The sequence below is a fragment of the Aquarana catesbeiana genome, linkage group LG08 (genome assembly GCF_042186555.1).
Source record: "Aquarana catesbeiana isolate 2022-GZ linkage group LG08, ASM4218655v1, whole genome shotgun sequence".
NCBI classification, from domain to species: domain Eukaryota; kingdom Metazoa; phylum Chordata; class Amphibia; order Anura; family Ranidae; genus Aquarana; species Aquarana catesbeiana.
Window position 1 is genome coordinate 166,548,881 of NC_133331.1, and position 22,612 is coordinate 166,571,492.

At 41.0% G+C, this 22,612-nt stretch overlaps 1 protein-coding gene across 2 annotated transcripts in view; it reads right to left on the reverse strand.

Moving 5' to 3' along the window:
- LOC141106160 (cGMP-dependent protein kinase 2-like) overlaps window positions 1-20,982 on the reverse strand; it is a 397,387-nt gene extending 376,405 nt beyond the window's left edge. For both annotated transcript variants that reach the window (XM_073596694.1, XM_073596693.1), the window contains exon 1: window positions 20,623-20,982. The gene's annotated coding sequence lies outside the window, so the exon portion shown is untranslated. The remainder of the gene's footprint in view (window positions 1-20,622) is intronic.
- Window positions 20,983-22,612: the final 1,630 nt, after the last annotated feature.

Below are 22,612 nucleotides of genomic sequence, written 5' to 3' on the forward strand. Positions count from 1 at the left end.
ATTACCTACCGTCGTTCCCCCTCGTTACGGGATAAAGTCATAGCGAGCCACCATGCACCCAAACTAGAATTTTCTTCATCAGTGACCGGCATATTTCCATGCGGTCACTGTGATATATGTGAGTTCATTTATGATGTACGCGAGAAACTGCTTCCGAATGGTCAAAGACACAAAATCAAACATAAAGTCACCTGCCAAACCACCGGCATAGTTTATCTTGCTACTTGTATTTGTGGCAGTTACTACGTCGGCAAAACTAAACGTCAGTTCTGTGTCAGGATTCGTGATCACATTAAACCCTTATACAAAGGTCAAATTTCTACATCTATCAACCGACATATAGCTGTACATCATGACTTTAATCCCCATGTTGTGGGATTTACAGCATTGGAACACATCCCTACGCATGTTAGGGGTGGAGACATTGACCAAAAATTACTGCAATTAGAAACCAAGTGGATACACACCTTGGATGCCACCAGACACCCGGGGCTCAATGAAGGCATCAGTTTCAAGCCTTTTTTGTAGGTCGGCTGTTTCTCTCCCCATTTATTTCTTCCCCTCCCCCCCCCCCTCCCTCTTTTCCCCTTCCCAATGGGATTGACACAGCCCACCTTTAAATTATGGTCATGTCTCATATTTATATTCATAGTTATATTTATATTTATTTACGTTATTTGCTTTTGTACTTCGTATATTCCTCCCTAGGTAGCTCCTTCCCACTCTAGATATTGGTCCTGACATCAAATTATGGCATTCCTTGTCCCCTTTCTTATCTTGTATATTCCCTTTTGATACTATCCAACCTAATTCAAACAGATAGACCTATGTAGTACCATTGAGATACTCTTAGTGTTTCATTTATGTTTAGATTGTTCCATGTTGCCATACCATCAGTTGTTCTGCCTATATCACTTTATTATTACGTGTGTGTTAATTTGCGAGCTGTCTGGGCGACCTGTGTGGGTACATGCCGGGGACTGGGTTTTCTATACCTTTTCCTTTTCCTTCTCTAGCCTTGTGTGCAGGCGCCCCTATACATTTTCCCCTTTGCCCACTCGTCCCCGGTCTGTTCCTACCAATTCCCCCATCCCAATATGTCCCACTTACACCCTGCCTCCATGGTTGCCTCCCTTCCCCTTTCTAGTCTGTCACCCATTGCGGCTAATCGTCCACGGGTCCCTACATCCCGGGATGGTTTTGGTGCTGTCTCTGGTGTCACTAGCCCCTTTATATGAGATGCATCTTAGCTGTACGGACACCCAAGGGCACTGGTACGTCCTTTGCCCGCCCCTGCCACTGCGCATTGGCTCATTTTTCCTCTTCCAGATATCTTGCTGCCTATTGCGGCATTGTATACTGCGCAGTGTCTGTGATGTATTTTTACATCACCATGGACACCACCGCTATGCCTTCTGGACCTTGTAGGACCGGATGGACAGTGAGTGGCGCATGCGCAGTGGCCCCTTTGTCCGCTCACGCGCGCGGTGACGTCAGACGCCGCTCGTGTGAGGGGGACATAAGAGCGCCGGCACCCGAGGCCATTAGATACGCCAGGGTACCACAGGACTCGGTCATACGAACTGTAGCACGATTGGGTAAGCACTTTTTTGCTTTGCTGGCTGTTTTCCCTCACTCTCCTTCGGATCATACCTATGCTAAGTTGATACATACATATTTTTATCCCCTAGCTTGTTTGATTGGTGTGTCTATTGGCTGCAGATTGGCTTTTTTAGCCACAGTATCCCATGCTCGTTTACACTATTGGTGAGTGTAAATCTATTTACATTTTGATTTGTCACCTGCTACAGTTGTATTGCAACTAGCATTGCCTAATTACAATTTCTGGATATCATCATGTAGCACATAAACGTTACCCCTTCCTCTTTTTTCCTCTCTTACCATTTTAGTGACATTCCTCATTCCATAATTGAACTACTCTTAATATTGGCTATTCTCCGATGTCCTGTCTCCCAATTTGAGTATTCTACGTGTAAGTAAAATTAGAGACTATGTTAGTCTAACTTGAAATTTCTTACTTCAATTGATATATGGTCCCCAGGCCCAGCTATATATATGTAATTTTGCCTGCATATATTTCTTTAGGTATATTCTCCGTCAGATCTCTCTTACTGTCCCCTGCAGCTACCTACTTTGATCTCTATTTCTGAGGCTCTGCTTCGGAGGCATGTAGCATCTATCCCTGGTGAACTGCAGGTAATCCATCCTAGATAGCCTATTTTGGGGTATTTCTGGCACCCTGTGATGTGTGGGGGGGCCTGTAGTGGCCATTCTGGGTGGTGGGACATAGTCTGCCTAGACGGCTCGCAAACATACGGTGACATGTGTGTGTATATATTTATTTTTTTGTATCTTAATGTATCAATTGCTTCAAAATATTCATTGACAGCTATATCTTTCTTTATAGAAAACTCTGTAGCTTTTCAGGTATCAAACAACTGTCCTTGAAGAAGCCAAGACTGGCGAAACATGTCGGACATCTGAATACCTACTCACAGAACTGGCCGTCACAATCATCAGGCCAAGTGATGTGAAATATCTCTTGCTACAGAATTGATTTTAGAAATTTTCTCGCACACCTCGTCTTTGTGACTGTTATGTCTAAAATTTTATTGAATGTTGTTAAATAAATAGAATTTTTTTATTCCCAAATATTGCATCCTGTTTCTCTTGGCACCACCATAATCCCTATACTTCTTCCCCCTCCAAATTGAGTTTCAAAATACTGGGATGAGGTGTCGTATCACACCAAGGGTTGCTCAGCCAAACTCCTAAATGTACAAATATATAATGAGTCCATAAAGTGAACTTGGTGTTGAGTTATTCACTTAACGGTCAACACAGAGGACAAGGGGGCACTCTTTACGCCTAGAGGAAAAGAGATTTCATCTTCAAATACAGAAAGGTTTCTTTACAGTAAGAGCTGTGAAAATGTAGTCAGAGGTGGTTCTGGCCAGCTCAGCAGATTGCTTAAAGAAAGGCCTGGATTCTTTCCTAAATGCACACAATATAACTGGATACTAACATTTACAGGTAAAGTTGATCCAGGGAAAATCCGATTGCCTCTCGGGGGTCAGGAAGGGATTTTTTCCCCTGCTATAGCAAATTGGATCATGCTTTGCTGGGGTTTTTCGCCTTCCTCTGGATCAACTGTGGGTATAGGATTGGGTATATGGGATTGTTTGATATTATTTTTTATTTATTTATTTATTTTTATTGTTGAACTAGATAGACTTGTGTCTTTTTTCAACCTGACTAACTATGTAACTATGTAACTATGTAACATATAACACATTGAATGGGGCAAGCTTCCTCCCACTTAAACACAAATCTAATACACTGTTGGAGGCCTGGAGCAACTACCACATATCTTGGAAAGACAGACTAAATGCCATAAAAATGACATAACTTCCTAAGTTATTTTACTTCTTTAGCGTGCTACTGGTAGCAATCTCCTCCTTCCCACGCCCCTCTTAGATTGGCCATGTAATTTGAATAAGAAAATTGTATAATGTATGGCCAGCTTTATCCAATCCAAATTTACCAACACTCTTGTCTCTCCTGTAAGTCATCTTTCTCCCTGGACTTCTCCAGAACACACAGCCTCACTTTTTTTTTTTAATAAAAGAGGTTTTTATTGATGAAATACAATACCAGGTATAAAAATGGTTAAAAGCAAGCAAAAACAACTTTTTCCATTGCAGTATATCAGTAAACACGTAGATAAACAGTTCGCAATGTCAGCATCTCTAGTACGTTAGCATGTTGTATTTGCCTCTTACGAGGTTAGCCATGTCACCTTCCCTTAAAGCTTTCCCCATCCACACACCCAAATGAATGGGAGTCCAGTGGTTAGCGCATAGGACCTATATGCTACTGTGCATTCCAATCCCTCCCCTACACTTTTGTGGTTCTCCCACACTGTATTAGCCCATGGGGCATTGTAACACCCTTATCAGGACGAACTTCCTGGGGGTCAACCCAGGAGCATTAAGCCAAGGAAACCATAGTTTTTCATGTGCAGGCAACACCTGTGCTGGTATATGTATCTCTCCATGTTCCCCATTTGAGTCACCCATGTTTTGACCAAAGGGGGAGTTACGGATTTCCAGCCCAATAGGATTACCTTCCTGGCCTGGAACAAAGCCCTGGAGAAGGCCACTCTAGTCGGAGAGTACCTCACTCCAGTAGTGATGCAATTTTGGAGATCGCCACAGGAGGTGTATCAGATCCCCAGATGTTTGTCTGCATCTACCACACAGTGAATCCAGGCATCTGCCTATCCTGTAAAGTTTCACTGGGGTGTAGAGTAAAATTTATAATTGCAACACTTTTTGTGAGACATTGAGGGAGCACAAGTTGGCCGATTGGAAAGCTTCCTCCCACTGATCCCCTGTTAGGGCCCCCATGTCATCCTTCCACCGTGACATTGTCATGGTTGGATAAGCCCTCAGATACTCTGATAGGAGCATACAATAACACTGATATATAAACCCTTTTGTTTCTGTTGCAGACTGGAGTAAATGGAATATGGGGGTAGGTAACAGTGACCAATCTGTCGTATCTCCCTGGGCCCTAACAGCATGGGACAGCTGTAGGTAGTACATGTGATCTGGTAAATTAAATTTACGCTGGAGGTCCCCATAGGGCATCAGTTTCCCCTGTTGAAACACCTGAGAAAGTTCAGCGGCAGAGGTTCTCAGACTGTCCTAGGAGTCCTGGACCGACATTAATGCCTCCCTCGCAGAATCAATTGGATCCATCACATGAGAAAATTCTAACTGTCGAACCTGGTTGTCTACCTATTCAAGAGAATAGACACACAGCCTCACTTTACACACAATGACACTCGTACACCACACTACACTCTCTTTCACTGACAGGATCCTTAATGAACCCAGTGCCCAGAACTCTTTGGAAGACTAATTCCAAAAGCCTGGCATCATGCGCATGCCATATTGACAAATCTACATCCAATATACAGCATCCTAGGCTGCTAATATCCCTCAGAAATGCAATTTCTTGAACCTCATGAAATTATTTTCAATTGTATGTAATTTGTCATATTGATTCTCCAGGATGCGCCTGAGAGATTTCACAACAATAGCTATTTATTTATCATATCATTACCTTATTAAAAGCATCTAATACAAATATTGTAAAATAAAAAAGAAAAATGGTTGAAAAGGGCTGGCTTAGACACTGGCTAAGAACAGATTAATTCCGCGTACACACGATCGCACATTCTGACAACAAAATGCATGTTTTTTTTTCCGACGGATGTTGGCTCAAACTTGTCTTGCATACACACGGTCACACAAATCTTGTCGAAAATTCCGAATGTCAAGAACACGGTGACGTACAACACACACGACAAGCTGAGAAAAAAGAAGTTCAATAGCCAGTGCGGCTCTTCTGCTTGATTCCGAGCATGTGTGGATTTCGTGCGTCGGAATTGTGTACACACAATCTGAATTTCTGACAACAGATTTTGTTGTCTGAAAATTTGAGATCCAGATGTCAAATTTTGTTTGTCGGAAATTCCGATGGAGCCTACACATGGTCGGAATTTCCGAAAACAAGCTCCCATCGAACATTTCCTGTCGGAAAATCCGACCGTGTGTATGCGGCATAAGAGTGGCTGTAATTCCCTTTAATGTATGGTGATATCATTTAGCAAAATAGTCTAATCAATTGATGTGGTGTTATAGAATTCTTTCATTATTGCACTTGTGTTTGATAAACACAAGTGAAATTTCTAAATGTACCCAGCATAATTAAATAAATTGATCTCTCTGTATCTCTCTATACACACATACATTAAACACAATTTTCTTCAAAAATGCACATCCAGAGACTAGTTCATGGCTAACCACATTAGTAGAGCTACACTTATCTTTGAACGACTGTGGCGTAAAACCAAATGTCTGCAGGACTTCACCCTATAAATCTGCCCTTCTAAAATACAATTCCTGCCTCCATGCTGCCAAACAAGCCTACTTTGTCTCTCTTATTAATACCTTGTCATCCAGTCCCTGTCGGATCTTCTCAACCTTTAACTCTCTGCTTCGTCCCCCACCCCCTCTACCCACTAACTCACTCTCCAAGAGATTGCCACTCACTTCAAAGACAAGATTAATGCAATTTGTGAGGACACCTCCACTGTGCATACATTTTCCCCACCCAACATACCTTGTCTAACAGCACATTCAATACTCTCCTCTTTTGAACTGGCTACTGAAGAGGTTACAAAACTTTTCTCAGATGCCCACCTAACCAATTGTCCCCTGGATCCTGTTCCCTCACAACTACTACAGTCACTTAAAAAGCCCTCACTGTACCCCACCAACCTGAACAACTTAAGACCCATCTCATTGCTCCCATTCACCTCTAAACTTCTAGAACGCTTAGTCTACAACCGTCTTAGCTCCTACCTCAGTGAAAATAACCTTCTTGATCCCTTACAGTCTGGCTTTCGCTCACAGCACTCCACGGAAACTGCCTTACTAAAACTCATTAACAATTTACAACAATTTACTAACTGCTAAAACCAATGGCCACTACTCCATACTCCTAATACTTGACCTATCTGCGGCCTCTGATACTGTTGACCACCAGCTTTTTCTCAATAAACTCCATTCCCTTGGGCTCCAAGATTCTGCTCTATCTTGGTTCTCTGCCTACCTATCACAGCGCTCCTTCAGTGTTACCTACAACTCTGTCTCCTCCTCTCCATTGCCCTTTCTGTGGGGGTCCCCCAAGGCTATGTTCTTGGACCCCATTCTCTTCTCTATCTACACCTCCTCCCTTGGTCACTTGATAACCGCCCACGGCTTCCAATACCACTTATATGCCGATGACACCCAAATCTTTCTGTCTACTCCTCACCTCACTCCTTCAGTCTCCTCTCGCATTACTAACTTACTAACTGACATATCAACATGGATGTCGCACCACTTCCTTAAACAAAATCTCTTTAAACTCGAGCTATTAATACTCACCCCCATCCGTGCCCCTCTCCATGACTTTTCCATCAAAATCAATAATGCCATCAGTCCCTCCCCTCACGCCAGGGTACTATGTGTAATCCTAGACTCTGACTTGTCCTTTTAGCTTCAAATCCAATCATTGTCAAAAGTTTGTACAATTCACCTCCGTAACATCTCTAAAATCCGCCCTTTTTTAACAAATGAAACCACCAAGCTCCTCATTCACTCCCTTGTTTTCTCTCGCCTTGACTATTGCAACTCCCTTCTCATTGGCCTGCCTCTCTATAGGCTATCCCCTCTTCAGTCTACCATGAATGCTGCTGCCAGGCTTATCCACCTTACCCACCATTCAGCATCTGCCAACCCTCTCCTCCAATCCCTACACTGGCTCCCAATCGCCCAGCGATTAAATTAAAAAAACTAACCACAACATACAAAACTATTCACAACTCTGCCCCAAGCTACATCACCAATCTTGTCTCCAAATATCACCCAAACCATCCTCTCCGCTCCTCCCAAGACCACCTACTCTCAAGCTCCCTCGTCTCCTCCTCCCATGCTCCTCTCCAGGATTTTTCCAAAGCCTCTCCCATCCTCTGGAACTCGCTACCTCACCCTGTCCGGATATCCCCTACTCTTGCTACCTTCAGGCGATCCCTGAAAACTCATTCCTTCAGGGAAGCCTATCATGCCTCTAACTAATCTTTTACCACTTCCATAAGCTCATTCCCCACAGTTATAACCTTTTGTACCACCTGCCCCATCCTATTAGATTGTAAGCTCTTCTAAGCAGGGCCCTCTTAATCCTCTTGTTTTTTATTGTATTATAACTGTATTGTCTCCCTTTTATATTGTAAAGCGCTACGTAAACTGTTATATAAATCCTGTAATATAATAATAATACTCATAAAGCAGAACAACAGAAAACCATTGTGCCATCTCATGTCTTTTAATCGCTAATCACATTTGAAATATGAGTGTCAAACTTTTTTACCTTTTTTAATTAAATGATTTTATAAACATTATCACACTATGTGGAACCTTCTTTTCCATTTTAGGTTCATCGTGTGACCATGTTAATCCTCCCTGGCTGTCCTCCTCACCATCTGAATTATATTTCCTGTTCCTTTGGGAATAAAAATTGGAGACCAGTACCGTTTAAGTTCTAGTGTGATCATGGTTATCTGGATTGCTGTTGGTTCTACATCAAGTGTGTATATCATCACAAGCCTGTTTGACTTAAGAGGTATAGGCCCCTTTAAGTCCAACCATTCCAGTAAACCTTCATACAATTGGTGGCGGTCTCCTCACAAGATTTCCTTATCAACATATCTTCATCAATGTCTTCTGTCCTAATGATGTCTCTGAAACACTAACCCACTGACATTGTGTAATAACGCAGGGTCCTCATCCTCTTTGCCTATTTTAATCAAAGGGTGGTCCTCAATAATGCATTACACAGTGAATGTAGGGTACTAGAGATGACCACTGTGGTTTGAAGGTAAATATTGCAGCTGGAGCTGCATTTTTTTTTTTTTTGCATAGTCCGGCAGCCCAATCAAAAAAAATGTTCAGAATTGCTCAGCCTAGCTTATTGAGCTCCTGAAGTAGTACAGGAATGGCATTGTTCATGTATTAAATAAAGATTTAAAAAGCATAAAATTGTTGTGCCTGGAGTTGGGCTTTAAAGCAAGCATATAAAGTCAGGTCCATAAATATTGGGACATCGACACAATTCTAATCTAATTCTATACACCACCACAATGGATTTGAAATGAAACGAACAAGATGTGCTTTAACTGCAGACTTCCAGCTTTAATTTGAGGGTATTTACATCCAAATCAGGTGAATGGTGTAGGAATTACAACAGTTTGTATATGTGCCACCCACTTTTTAAGGGACCAAAAATAATGGGACAGATTAACAATCATCCATCAAACTTTCACTTTTTGGTTTCAAATGCTTTGCAGTCAATTACAGCCTGAAGTCTGGAACGCATAGACATCACCAGACGCTGGGTTTCATCCCTGGTGATGCTCTGCCAGGCCTCTACTGCAAATGTCTTCAGTTCCTGCTTGTTCTTGGGGCATTTTCCCTTCAGTTTTGTCTTCAGCAAGTTCAATGCATGCTCAATCGGATTCAGGTCAGGTGATTGACTTGTCCATTGCATAACATTCCACTTCTTTCCCTTAAAAAACTCTTTGGTTGCTTTTGCAGTATGCTTCATGTCATTGTCCATCTGCACTGTGAAGCGTCGTCCAATGAGCTCTGAAGCATTTTGCTGAATATGAGCAGATAATATTACCCGAAACACTTCAGAATTCATCCTGCTGCTTTTGTCAGCAGTCACATCATCAATAAATACAAGAGAACCAGTTCCATTGGCAGCCATACATGCCCATGCCATGACACTACCGCCACCATGCTTCACTGATGAGGTGGTATGCTTTGGATCATGAGCAGTTCCTTTCCTTCTCCATACTCTTCTCTTCCCATCACTCTGGTACAATTTGATCTTGGTCTCATCTGTCCATAGGATGTTGTTCCAGAACTGTGAAGGCTTTTTTAGATGTTTGGCAAACTCTAATCTGGCCTTCCTGTTTTTGAGGCTCACCAATGGTTTACATCTTATGGTGAACCCTCTGTATTCACTCTGGTGAAGTCTTCTCCTGATTGTTGACTTTGACACACATACACCTACCTCCTGGAGAGTGTTCTTGATCTGGCCAACTGTTGTGAAGGGTGTTTTCTTCACCAGGGAAAGAATTCTTCGGTCATCCACCACAGTTGTTTTCCGTGGCCTTCCCGGTCTTTTGGTGTTGCTGAGCTCACCGGTGCGTTCTTTCTTTTTAAGGATGTTCCAAACAGTTGATTTGGCCACACCTAATGTTTTTTGCTATCTCTTTGATGGGTTTGTTTTGTTTTTTCAGCCTAATGATGGCTTGCTTCACTGATGATAGTGATAGCTCTTTGGATCTCATATTGCGAGTTGACAGCAACAGATTCCAAATAGCACACTTGAAATTAACTCTGGACCTTTTATCTGCTCCTTGTAAATGGGATAATGAGGGAATAACACACACCTGGCCACGAAACAGCTGAGCAGCCAATTGTCCCATTACTTTTGGTCCCTTAAAAAGCGGGAGGCACTTATACAAACTGTTGTAATTCCTACACCGTTCACCTGATTTGGATGTAAATACCCTCAAATTAAAGCTGAAAGTCTGCAGTTAAAGCACATCTTGTTAGTTTCATATCAAATCCTTTGTGCTGGTGTATAGAGCCAAAAAGATTAGAATTGTGTCGACGTCAAATATTTATGGACCTGACTGTATAAAACTCCTGTGGAAAACTAGGAAATGTATGTGCTACACTAAAATACACAGACATGTTCCATTTTTTAACCTTGTAGTGCAACATAGAAATAATTTATGGCTCCTGGCACTGAAGACTTTAAAATAAACAGGTATGAGGGGCAGATGGTTTTAGCCTGCTGTAACAATTGAAATGCAGACAGGTTGAATGTAAACAAAACAGTTCAACATACACAATAGTGCAGCGCTCAACCAATCAATATAAAATAATATTAAATTGACAGTGCAAGAAAAAAAAAAAAAAAAATATATATATATATATATATATATATATATATAAAGCAAAAAATTTATATATCATACAGTGATGTTCAAAACAATTCAAATACAGTGCATCCGGAAAGTATTCACAGCGCTTCACTTTTTCCATATTTTGTTATGTTACAGCCTTATGCCAAAATGGATTATATTCATTATTTTCCTTAAAATTCTACAAACAATTAATGACAATGTGAAAGAAGTTTGTTTGAAATCTTTGCAAATTTATTAAAAATAAAAATTGAATAAATCACATGTACATAAGTATTCACAACTTTTGTTCAATACTTTGTTGAAGCACCTTTGGCACCAATTACAGCCTCAAGTCTTAAGCTCCATCAGGTTGAATGGGAAACGTCGGTGCACAGCCATTTTCAGATCTCTCCAGAGATGTTCAATCAGGTTCAAATCTGGGCTCTGGCTGGACCACTCAAGGACATTCACAGAGTTGTCCCATTCTGACCCCAGTCTGAGGTCCAGAGCACTCTGGAGCAGGTTTTCATCAAGGATGCCTCTGTACATTGCTGCATTCATCTTTCTCTTAATCATGACTAGTCTCCTAGTTCCTGCCACTGAAAAACATACTCACAGCATGATGCTGCCACCACCATGCTTTACTGTAGGGATGGTATTGGCCAGGTGTTGAGCAATGCCTTGTTTCCTCCAGACATGACACTTGCCATTCAGGCCAAAAAATACAATCTTTATTTCATCAGACCAGAGAATTTTGTTTCTCCTAGTCTAAGAGTCCTTCGGGTGCCTTATGGCAAACTCAAGGTGGGCTGTCATATGTCTTTTACTGAGGAGTTCCTTCTGGCCACTCTACAATACAGGCCTGATTGGTGGAGTGCTGCAGAGATGGTTGTTCTTCTGGAAGGTTCTCCTCTCTCCACAGAGAAACTCTGTATGTCTGTCAGAGTGACCATCGGGTTCTTGGTCACCTCCTTGACTAAGGCCCTTCTCCCCTGATCACTGAGTTTGGGCGGGCGGCCCACTCTAGGAGTCCTGGTGGTTCCAAATTTCTTCCATTTATGGATAATGGAGGTCACTGTGCTCATTGGGACCTTCAATGCTGCAGAAATTTTTCTGTACCTTAACCCAGATTTGTGCCTCGATACAATCCTGTCTCGGACAATTCCTTGGACTTCATGGCTTGGTTTATGCTCCAACATGCGCTGTTAACTGTGGAACCTTAAATAACCAAGCGCGTGCCTTTCAAATCTTGTCCAATCAACTGAATTTACCACAGGTGGACTCCAACCAAGTTGTAGAAACATCTCAAGGATGATCAGTCGAAACAGAATGCACCTGAGCTCAATTTTGAGTGTCATAGCAAAGACTGTGAATACTCATGTACATGTGATTTCTTCGTTTTTTATTTTTAATAAATTTGCAAAGATTTCAAAAAAACTTATTTCACGTTGTCATTATGGGGTATTGTTTGTAGAATCCTGAGGAAAATAATTAATTTAATCCATTTTGGAATAAGGCTGTAACATAACAAATTATGGAAAAAGCAAAGCGCTGGCTGTGAATACTTTCCAGATGCACTGTATCATATAGTGATATCCACATATAAATAAGAAATTCATATATCATCCATTGATGTCCACATATAAATAAGGAAGTGGAAAGGTTTATATACTGAAGTGTTTGAAAGTTGATCCCAAATAATAAACAGATGGAAAATCCTAAAATGGGACACAGTAATGTCCACCTCCAGAAAAATTATCAGGAAAGTGCATCTTTGTGTAAAAATTTAACTCAAAGTGCATCCACAGTGTGTTAGTTCCACCTTCACTATGTACTTACCAGAACGGTAAATGTAATCAGCCTGCTATAGCTTAGCCATCTCACAAAGCCTTTGTCTTGATCCCCACACTGGATTCCTCAATACTGATCATGTATGGCTGGATGACTCGTCCTGAGTGTAGGGCCAGCCATAGATAGAGGGAATTTCTTTCCTGCAACCACCAGTGTTTACAGGGTAATCCCTCCAGCCAAGCCAATGCCCAAGTTGATCAATCCGGTACATTTGATCAGGTACATTCAGCCTGCCCATACATGGTTGGAATCTCAGTCAGTTCCTGACAAAAGCTAGTGTGTTTTTTTTAAAGCACACCTATCTGCCCCCACTGCTGATCTAAAAGTGCAACCAAGCAGCAGGAAGCCCAAAATTTATAATTTTCAACATGGTGAAACATGTCCATCACCGTCTATTTACTTATTTATTTACCCCTATGTGTAAAAAATACCTCAAATTTAATGTGAGATCTCTGTTTTTTCTGTGAAAGATGAGATGGTCTGGGGCCTTTTTTAATTGCAGATCAGGGACGTGCAGTGAGGGGAGGCAGGTGAGGCAGGGCCTCACCTGCCATGAACATTAAAAAATAAATACAAAATCGAGCTATGAGGGTCATAGCTCGGCAACCTGAGGGGTATGTAGCCTAAGTCCTACCCCACCACTGGTAAAAATCTGGGGCTCCTACGACCTATGGTTCCAGAGATACGGAGCTACTTGCGCAGCCTGTCAGAAGCTAAATACAGAAAGGCCACTTTAAATACAGACACATGCTGTTTGCGCCAGGCTGAGAGGATGAGCTCACAGTGCCTCTCCTCACTTCTTGTCAGAGGAACTGAGCTCAATGAATAGCTTGGAGTCTTGGACCAATGGTAAAGTACCATTGGTCCTAGCTATCCAATAAAAAATGCTGCACGCCTCGCACTGCAGTGTTATAAAAGGGGCATGTGTCTAAAGGCAAATGCTCCCTTCCAGCCCAGCCCTCTTAACTACAAGGAAAAAAACTTTTTTTTCTATGGGTATAAGATTTACCCACAATCCCGTGTTTTTCTCATAAGGTTAAGAGAGAGAAACTGATTCTGTTGAAAAGGTACTGTTATATTCAAGCTAAATCATATATTTATATGCTATATGCTATAAGATAATAATTTATTACATATCTACCGTATTTACTGTGAAATTACTGGTTGGAAGTTATAACGTCCATTAAGCCATCTTCTTGAGTATAGATTTTTAAAATATAGTAAATTACCTTAAAAATAATATATAATAATTATTTGTATATTACTTACTTATGGTAATTAACCCCTTGCCACCCAGGCCAATTCTGACACTTCTCTCCTACATGTAGAAATCATCACTTTTTGCTAGAAAATTACTCAAAGCTCCCAAACATTATATATATATATATATTTTTTTAGCAGACACCCTAGGGAATAAAATGGTGGTCGTTGCAACTTTTTATGTCACACGGTATTTGCACAGCAATTTTTTTAAACGCATTTTTGGGGGGTGGGGGAATGTTTCATGAATAAAAAATAAAAAAACACTAACGTTAGCTCGATTTTTTTGTATAATGTGAAAGATGATGTTACGCTGAGTAAATAGATACCTAACATGTCACACTTTAAAATTGCGCACACTTGTGGAATGGCGCCAAACGTTAGTACTTATAAATCTCCATAAGTGACGCTTTAAAATGTTTAACAGGTTACATGTTTAGAGTTACAGAGGAGGTCTAGTGCTAGAATTATTGCTCTCGCTCTAACAATCGTGGTGTATGTAACCTGTGTGTATGTGGCTCTGATACTAGCCAGTGCCTCACCAGCCACTGACCTCAGCACACATCCCTGTTACAGATGTATGACCAGCTTCCCTGTGGTCACATTTTTACTACTCCTACAGTCATTCAAGTAGATCCAGTGTGAATAGATATTGTTTAACGATAAACGATGTAGCAGGCTGCATAACAGCGAAGCTCCCTTGCTCACACCTACAACTCAGGAGAGATGGAGAGAAAGCCCTTTCCAATCAATGCAGCATATTTCTCTCTACTATTAAGTAAACTTTGATAACAGAAAAAGCTGAACACTAAAGCGCAATTTTAACCATTCCAACATTGTGGCATTTTCACATGCTACCATTTTCCATTTTCATCATATAGGACCAGGGCTTTTTTTCTCAAACAATAGGTGCTGGAACTCAACCATGACCCCCCAAAACCCCTCCACCCACACACACCCTCCAAATCACATCAAATAGTGGGTGTGGCCAGTCAAATTTCACGAACAGTCTTAAAGAGGCATTAAATACCAGGATTGCATTACATACAGAGTGCTGAGTTCAGGGGGGTTACACACAGAGTGCAGAGCTATCACTTGTAAACACAGAAACAAGTGATTGTGGTGAGCAGCCCCCCCCCCCCACCTCCCCAAGGGTCTGAGCCAGAGGTGGTGGAACTGAGTTCCACCAAGTTCCCCCTGAAAAAAAGCCCTGTATAGGACCTATAATGAGTATTACTGCATGAAGAAATGGAAAACATACATCAGTGCATCACACAGATGTGAATGAGCACCATTAAAAACAATGGGCAACCTGTGTGCTTGTTAATGCATGTTAAAACACATAGGCTCTTAGATCCTATACACATACTGTCAATTTTCCTGCAGTAAAACACATGATAGGGCCCTGAAGGAGTAACCTTTATTTAAAGTAAAATTAAATTCAAAACTTTTTTTGTTTCGGATAGAGTGAAGAGGATTAGAACACCTGTCAAGTTTTTATTTCTGTCTGTGACCCCATTAGGGAGGGTCAGTCTAAATTTCTTCTTTACTGCTATCACTGAGAGTGAAAGTAAAAGAAAATCTTACATTTCAAGCTGTCACCAGAACAGGTTTAGAAGGGAAATCTTCCAATGGGGACACTAGTTCTGGTGACAACAAGGGATTCCCTCATTTTGCAAGGATTTATTCTCAATTCCTGTTTTGGCTATTGGACCAAAAGTGAAAGAAAATCTCCCCAGTGGCAGGTGGCAGGTAAAAATTGACAGGAGTTATAACTAGGGATGGGCCGAACATATCCCTGTTCGGTTCGCACCAGCACTTTCAAACACCGCAAACGTTCGGACCCGAATAACGAACCCCGTCAATGGGACCCGAACGTCAAAAATCAAAAGTGCCTATTTTGAAGGCTTATATGCAAATAATTGGGCATACAATGGTTATAGGGGTCCGGGTCCTGCCCTGGGGGTATCAATAAAAAAAAGTTTGTGAAAAACGTCATTTTGAAATGAGCAGTGATTTCTGCTGCAGCAATAATTGCATTTATAAAGCCAAAAAAATGACATTTTCCCTGCAAGCTGCCTTTATTTTGCTTAGCAACAGCTGGGGAGCCAGTGTGTATGATGAGGCCACAATGTAGTGCACTGGGAACAAGATTAGAGATTTTTTGGATACATTCTGGTGTCACTTTGACTTTGGCTAGAAGTAACAGGTGCTTAAAGACTGGTGTTTGGGTGTCGGTGGCGCCTTCCCACCGTAACCCTATAGAGGTAATCTTGATGAAAGCAAGAATTGGCCTTGCTGTAAAAAAATTGCAATGATATGCACATGTCAAACAGGTGCAGAAAAATTACTCTGTGGGTGTTAATTGTGTCCATGAAACCTATACCAAAACCTATACCAAAAGCCAAAACCTTTACCTATACTAAAGCACTCCTCAATGGCTGACGTTGGGGCTATGGCAGGTTTTTCCACTATGGCAACTGCAGGGGACTGCACACTTGTCTCTGCTTGCGTGACAGAGGATGTGGAGGATGAGGAATGTTTAGCAAGCCAGTCCACCACCTCCTCTGCATGCTGTGGCTGGATAGCATGGGCAAACTCACTAAACAGAGAAAATTATGCCCTGCCTGAGGACTGACCACCACGTCCACCTTTGCGTGGGGACACATTTGTTGCTGGCCTTTTTACAGTGCCAAGGAAACATCTGCCTCTCCTTGTTGTCCTCCCAGACATTATTAGGGGGCAGCGCTTATAAGGAAATGTAAAGAAGAAGTTGAAATCTGTACCTAGATGCACTTTAATCAATGTAAAGAGGTGTTTGGTGCACTTTAATTTGAGTACTCACACTACACAGACACACTCCATGGATACACTATAATATACTGCAATATAATGCGCCAAACGTACAGTGATGCACAGAACTATATGGAGTTAAATTGGCAATAACACACACAAAACGATATGGTGTTAAACTGGGAGTAACGCACACAGAACTATATGGCGGTAAACTGGCAGTAACGCACACAGAACTATATGGCGTTAAACTGGCAGTAACGCACGCAAAACGATATGGCGTTAAACGGGCAGTAACGCACACAGAACTATATGGCGTTAAACTAGCAGTAAGGCACGCAAAACTATATGGCGTTAAACTGGCAGTAACGCACACAGAACTATATGGTGTTAAACTGGCAGTAACGCATGCAAAACTATATGGCATTAAACTGGCAGTAACGCACACAGAAGTAAATGGTGTTAAACTGACAGTAACACAATCAAATAGACGGTGTTCAACCGTCACTACACTGACGCTATCTGAACTGTCCCCACTCTAGCTATACACTCATGTCAAGATTACTGACACAGTCTCACTACACTACATTGAAACTATCTCAGCTGTCCCTATTCTAGCTGTACACTATGCAAAGCTGAAAGATGGTCCTCCTCACTACACTCACACTATCCCTAGACTGACACTAAACTACTATTCTACACTGACAATTGAAGCAAAATAGCACAGTATAGCACACTAACTAACTAATAGCACCGAACAGAGCCCTGTTCTATCTCTTCCCACACCAAAATCACACTGAAAATGGCTGCTATTGAAAGAATTCTTTTATACTGTGGGGCGGGAATGAGCCATGATTGGATAAAGTCATGATGACAGTGTCCAGTCATGACTTTGACAGTGCTCTGTGCCCTGATTGGCTGAAGCTTTAACTGCTTCAGCCAATCAGGGCTTGCAATGCACTGTTCAGTGCCGAAATGCATTGTGGTCAGTTCGGGGGGCCGAACAAACGGTCAAATGACCCGTTTGTTTCGGATGTTCACTGAATGCCCAAACAGCGAAAGTTCGGCCTGAACCGTTCGCCCATCCCTAGTTATAACCCCTCTTACTCTACCAAAAATGAAAAAAAAGTGTTGCCTTTAGTTCTGCTTTAAGACACAAATAGGCTCCACCTCCCACAATTCCTTTATTTCCCAAGAATTTTCCTCTACCTTAGACTACAAGTGCAGCTAAGCAGCAAGCTTCTTTGAATAAATGGAAATATACTACTTCTTTTTTTTAAAATATGTTGTATATGCATTCTTTGTAAATTATTTTCAATACAAAAGATACTTTTTAAAATGGACTTTCTTTAAGTCTGGTAAATAAAAAAATATTGTATATACATATTATGGATTGTTATTTTAGGCAACAATTTTCTTTTCATGGTTTCCAGCATTCTCTTACCTCCTATTGTTTACAGATAAAGCCCCTTGGGTGAAACACATCAGTGAGTGATGTCTTGGTGGTGCTCTCTACTTAAAAGTATAATAAAGACATATACGTCCTGGAAGAGGGCCTGCATTTTTTTCATTGTTTACAGAGCCCCGTAACTCAAGCTATAGCTTAAACACACAAATTCCCAACAGGAATAAAGACAGCAATAAAAACCTTACCAAAGCTCTAACCTATCCCAAATATATCTGAAGCAAAATAAGTTCTGTCTGAAGTTGGGCTTTACAATATGGAAGAAGGGTAATCTGTGTAATCTAGTTTGTAGTGATAAAAACAGTGTAATGTATTGATGTCAGATAGGAAGGAAGTCTGTCACACCGCTATCTCTGAAGAGAACAAGACTACCCTGTATAGGAAATTTGGCCAGGAGGGTACTTAGAAGGTTTGAGCAGTTAAATCAACCAATATATGAGCCGTATTGTATAACACAGGGACACATTCTTTAATTAACCAGAACAAGCAACATAAATTTTTTACTGTACAAATAGAAAAGTTATTTACGTGCATGATATTTAAACAACTTGAACAAAACACAGTAGTACATAACAATGTTAATTGTTGATCTTGACCCTCTGTTATCCTAAACAACATTAGTTATAGGTCTTCTAGATAATGATTACGAATGTGCATCAGTTGTAAGCATGCCATGCTAATGCACAGCATGTGAGCAAATAAGACAAACAGTTTCACAATTTCACAAAGGTTCTGTGTAAAAAAAATAAATTATTAACATTGTTAGGTAACAAGCGTCAGCCATCAAATTACATTAGACTTTGACTCCAGGTCATTTTAACAATAAGAAAAATGGCCATTTGCCCCAGGCCCACTGGGACAGACAGTCCACTTAGCAACATATTCAACTATGGTGTTACCAAAGAAGACCATCAATTCAGGTCCCAGGTGATGTAGGAAACCCCTTGTTATAAAGAGGGCACTGCCACCTTTGAACTTAAAGGACCGATGCAGTTGTTTGGATGCATAAATAAAATGGGGTTTAACCTATACCCATCAAATCCACACCATCAACCTAAAACAACTGAATGTTCCCACAACAGCAGAGTTGTGATATTTCCTTCAAAGAAATCTAAAGGGTTAAGAAAAATTAGTATTTAAGAAAAAAAGCATGCAAAAGCAACTTATGGAACCTCCTGAAACAACATGACCTCTGGGGTATGATGGGAGTGCATAACCGAGAGCTGTCATGTACTGGTGGGGGACAGGGAGCTTGTCTAATCTTATGCAATATTATCAGAATATTGGTATTAGTGTAGAGCGTGCTCTAGTAGTGCTTTAAACAGGTTTGCAGTTATACTGCCATTTAGGGTTCCAATACTCATACAGACTACGAACAAAGAAAGGTCTTTAGACCTATTTATCCAGTAAATGGTGCTGGTGCATGGATAGCCTCTTAATCTTTCTACATGATTATTATCTACTTGAATATCATTGTGGCAAGAAAGAACATCTACTCAGCACGTTGGCACATGTATAGCAAGTTTTCTTCTGTTTCCTAAAAGCTTTGAAACCCAACAGGGGTACTTAACAGCCCTCCTATACAAATTCGGATTAGGCAGCCCAAGACTGAGCCCAAATTGGGTTAGTTGGCCCAAACTTTGTGTGTATTCCCAGCTTTAAGAACTCAGTTTCTTTAGAATGTAAAGTTAGTATCTGGTTTTACACAGATGTCCAGACCCACTTATATATTAAAGTGACCCTGGCAAAAAGGCCATTTTATATAGGTCACCATAGGTTACTAAGCACACATGATGTGATGCGTTTCCAGTTATTGCTTGTCACAAAAAGAGAAAAAACAAAACAAAACACTTCATGCCTGTATTGTTGATTAAACTCTGAATTATTAATAACAGATTCTTCTGTACAAAAGAATTCACAAGAGACAACCTTTATAGACACATATGTATGCTTACGTTTTGTGCATCTACACTGATATATTGAAACATTAAATTAATATTATACTTATATGTGAAAATATATAACTATTTAAAATCTTCTATTTTCTTAATTATATATATTATTACACCTAAACATGTGTAGAGTATCAGCGTAGTAAGAAGGCAATCTAGAATGAATGCAATGGAAGAGTAATTTAAATACAGAATTTCAAATTGTAACTGATTTAATACAGAATCTTAAGATTTTTCTCATGTTAACCTATAGGAAATAAGAAAATAAATCCTTCTAATTAACATACTGACATCAAAAGCCATCCTGCAGGACAAGCATTAATACGTGTGGTCACGACCTTATCTTGTACAGACATAAAGCTTTGAGATGTCGCTCTAGACATTGGGTGCACTCTGAATCTGAATAATATACGTATCCAGCAAACACATTGTCACTCCGAACAAAAAAAAAAAAATGCATGAAGGAAGCAGCAGACAGGCTTGTGTGTGTAATCACTTGTCACACATGAAAAAAGATGTGCACTGCGTGCCTCTATCATTGGACTTGAAAGACAGGGACCACGCAACTTGCTAACCCAATGCAAAAAAGGAGGAAAAATAATAAAAAACAGAATTTATATCAAACTGCAGGAGAAGTTTACAAGGCAAAGGGCATGGGGGAGCTGACCACTCTAAGGTGGACCTACCTCTGATTCCTTGGGGGTGATGAGATCCTTCCAGGTGACAGGCACAGGGGTCAGTGTAATGATCCCAATAGAAGGAAAGCTCCTTAGTTGCTGATGTTTATAGCTGCAGGTCCCTCTCAGGATACTGCACTGCACAGGCATCCCGCTGCCCTTTTTACATCTTAGCTTTCAGGGTACATCCACCTTGACTGGCATTACTGTGGTCACTTTGGGACAGCTGGCAAGGAAGCAGCATGGGATAGGTCACCACTGCTGTTTTTCTGCTTAGCATTTTCTCTCCACCTCTACAGCAAGTGTGCTTACTATCAGGGCTTACAGCAACTGGAGAGCATTCACAGCATCTGTGAAAATATGACAGATAGAAAGGGGTATGGGGAACTGAGGCTGTGAGTGCCATCTGCAGGGAAACACAGGCAGCAAAAACACATCAGCCTTTTATTATGCCTGCAGTACAATGAAGAGGGTTAACCAATTCCAGCTCACATAATACGTTTTATATAAACTGATTATATTGTCCGCATGGGCATTTAAATGTGAAGGAACACAGCATTTTTAAATGAAACCTACTATGAGAAAAGAATAGAGGTTTTCACTGATGGCCTATCCTGTTGTAAAATGCTAGTTGCCTGGCTATCATGTTTACCATTTTGCTTTGAAACTTTAAAGCTGAACCCTGGCATAGGCAACTGTCTAAATACAAGCAGGATGTGTATTCTGACTTGAACCTTGGTGTGCTTGGTGCATTTCTTCTACGTCTGTGCAGTAATCTAGTGTAAAACTCTGCCTCTGTGCAGGAGCTTCCTGTAATAGGGATGGGTCATTGCTGCTCTCTCTGCTTATGTAGAGTAAATGATCTTGTCTCTGCCCCTCCTGTAGTTTACTACAGGCAGCCTGTAGTGGTTGAAGCCTGCTTGGTCCTTCTCACAGCTCTGCTCTTTACACAGGCTATGTACAGCACAGTGATGATGTCACAGCTATTTTACAAGGTAATATCTTGGCTTGCGAAAGCATTTGATGCACATAAAGTGGATTTATACTCACCGACAACTTTATTAGGTACACCTTGCTAGTACTGGGTTGGACCCCCTTTTGCCTTCAGAACTGCCTTAATTCTTCATGGTATAGATTCAACAAGGTGTTGGAAACATTCCTCAGATATTTTGGTCCATATTGACATGATAACATCACGCAGTTGCATAGCTCCCAACTGTCCCTGATTTTGAGAGACTGTCCCTGATTTGGAGCAATGTCCCTCTGTCCCTCATTCCTCTTCATTTGTCCCTCATTTTGGTCTGATCTATATAGATGTATATAAAATGCACTTTTTATCTATCAAAAAGTGATTTCCAGCACTAAACCTTTCATCTGATTTCTAAATTGCTACATTTGTAAGTTCCAAAAGCCAATATAAAGGAATAGTAGTGGTAAAAAAGCACTTGTGGGTGTAACCAATCTTGTTTTTTTGTACAATTCTCCTTTAAGGGGGCATGGCAGGGGGTGTGTTCTATGCCTGCATACTGCGTGCTAATAATTGTCCCTCATTCCCATCTCAAAAAGTTGGGAAGTATGCAGTTGCTGCAGATTTGTCGGCTGCACATCCATGATGTGAATCTCCAGTTCCACCACATCCCAAAGGTGCTCTATTGGATTGAGATATGGTGACCGTGGAGGTCATTGGAGAAAGAAACCAGCGGTGAGATGATTTAAGCTTTGTGACATGGTGCATTATCCTGCTGGAAGTAGCCATCAGAAGATGGGTACACTGTAGTCATAAAGGGATGGACATGGTAGGCGACAATACTCAGGTAGACTGTGGTTTTTAAACAATGCTCAATTGGTACTAAGGGGTCCAAAGTGTGCCAGGAAAATATCTCCCACACCATTACACCACCACCAACCTGAACCATTGATACAAGGCAGGATGGACCCATGCTTTCATGTTTACGACAAATTCTGACCCTACCATCTGAATAGTAAACAAAGGTCAAGG